We start from the raw sequence: 2,277 nt of genomic DNA on the forward strand, positions 1-2,277 counted from the left end.
TATAGGTATATATTATTCTGTAACTTTATATATGTTTGTAATATTTAATATAAAACATTTTCAAGAAAATAAATTTTCAACTGTAGAGTCTATAAAAAGAATAAACTCAAAGCATACATTAGAGAAAAAACTTCCAAGATAGAAGTTACCAGTAAAATCAAAAGCTGGTTCAATAAATATGATCAAGAAAAAGAAAAAACAACTTAAATATAATGTATAAAAAACTAAGAACAATATGAGATCAAAAAATGTTAATACTATGGCCAATTTTATTCCAATAAATTTGAAAATGCAGATAAAATGGCTACTTTTCTACAAAAAAGGATTTATCCTTTACACAGGCACCACACCCAGATGACTTTACAGATGAGTTCTTCAAAACCTAAGGAACAGATCATTTACAGTCCAGTTCATATAAAAAAAGTTCATCCGCCTGATTCATTTTGATACCTAGCATAAACCGATATCAAAACTAGACAAGTTCTTTAGAGAACTAAAGAAAACCAAAAGCCAATCTCACAAACAATAACACAAAAAATCCGAAATTAAATACACAGCAAAACTGCATCCAGCAATGTACTGGAAGCATACATACTAAGATTGTAAGGATAGCCCAACTTTAGAAAATCTATTATTGTAGGGTAATGGAGAAAAGCTATATGATCATCTCTACGACTTATACTGAAAGTATTTGGTAACAGTCAGTACACATTTCTGATTTTGAAGAACAATAAAACGACTTGGCAAACAAGGAAAAGAACAAAGTGCCTTTATTTTATTTTTTTAAAAAAGGTTATCTACCAGAAATCTTCAGAAAACATCATGAACGAATCAAAGATGCAACTCAAATTACTTCTGGAAAAAAGTACCACTGAGGCTACATTACAGTGTTTCCTGGGGAAAGACAAAATTGTTATTTACACATTTCTTATCTACAAAACCCGGGAGAATTATCAGAATACAAAGGTTCAGCGGAATAACCAAATACATCAGCATACCAAAAAACAAATTAGGGGTCCATTAGGAAAAGAAAACAAACTAAAACAGCAACAAAACTGCTAGAGGAAAACCTAAAAAGAAACAGCAAGAAAATTACAAGACTTCACCTGAATAATCAAGGGAAGGCTTGAATTCATGGAGAAATAACCACATTGCTTGATGGGAAGTCTCAACCTTGTACTGGTATCAAATCTGGGCAAATTAATCTACCCAAAAACAAATCCCGGGAAAACCTTGCTATTTGGTGACATTCTGTTACAGAATTTGGCCCTAGGGTTTGAGATTCTGGGTGATGTATGCCGAAAGGCACTGCGAGGAGGTAAACCCGGAGCAAACTAGCCTCGACCGCGCCCGCAGCCCCTGCGGAAGGCCGCGCGGCCGGAAAAGCCACGTCGGCTCCGCCCCCTCTGTGTCGCGGGCGGGGCATTTCCGGCCGCTGGCGTGCAACCGCCGCGGGGCCTCGGGCTCCGCGGTCTCCGGCACCGGGGTTCTTCAGCACCCTCGGGCGGGGGTTATGGAGCCCGCCCCAAAAGGTCGTTTCCCCTGCAGTTTCCAGTAAGTGACAGTTCCCGGCTGAGCTGTGGCTAGAAGAGGCCGCGCCGGCATTTTCTTTCTGCCCTTCCCCCAATTCCCCTTTAAGTCCCTCCCAGCCTCCCCGTCACTCCTGTACTGTCCGCCACCACTCCCCACATCCACCGCACTCAGGGTGTCCCCAGAATATGTCTTTTCTCACAAGCTTTTGGTTAGTCTTAAAGCATGGCGGACTTCATATATATATATATATATGTAAGTAGTAAAATCTCAATGTCGTTAGGTTTTGCGACTTTAATCAAAACAAATATAAGGAAACTAATTTTATCATAAGCTAATTGCTATAAACAACAAAAGTTCCTAGGGCATCTCATCAACCAAACCAAGTTGAACAAAACCTCGTTATTTGAGGACTTGCTGTGCTCTTGAGGGTGTGTTCTTCATCTGACTGTCCCCTCAGCTCTTCCATTTTGACAGGCCCACAGATACACCCGGTGGGAATGCTCCTGCCTCTATTTCTTCCCCCAACTTCCTTTGGAAATATACCCTTTCTGGCTGCTTCATAATCTTCCTTCTGCTAATTAAAATCTCTACCGAGGACCACTCTTCTCAGCGCAGAGCCCCTTCTCCCTTCCCAACTCCCCTTTTCTTATTTATTAATAGCAACAGTTAATGAAAGAATGCCTTAAGAGTAAGACACTGCCCTAAGGGTTTTACACGCATTTTATTTAACCATGGCAACACTCC

The 2,277-nt window shown here is 40.2% G+C and overlaps 1 long non-coding RNA gene across 2 annotated transcripts in view; it reads left to right on the plus strand.

Annotated features, from left to right (window-relative positions):
* Window positions 1-1,426: 1,426 nt before the first annotated feature.
* Window positions 1,427-2,277, plus strand: part of LOC105295003 — a 26,290-nt gene continuing 25,439 nt past the window's right edge. For both annotated transcript variants that reach the window (XR_002781398.1, XR_896112.2), the window contains exon 1: window positions 1,427-1,554. This is a non-coding gene — a long non-coding RNA (uncharacterized LOC105295003). The remainder of the gene's footprint in view (window positions 1,555-2,277) is intronic.

This window comes from Pteropus vampyrus, unplaced genomic scaffold, assembly GCF_000151845.1.
Source record: "Pteropus vampyrus isolate Shadow unplaced genomic scaffold, Pvam_2.0 Scaffold98, whole genome shotgun sequence".
NCBI lineage: Eukaryota > Metazoa > Chordata > Mammalia > Chiroptera > Pteropodidae > Pteropus > Pteropus vampyrus.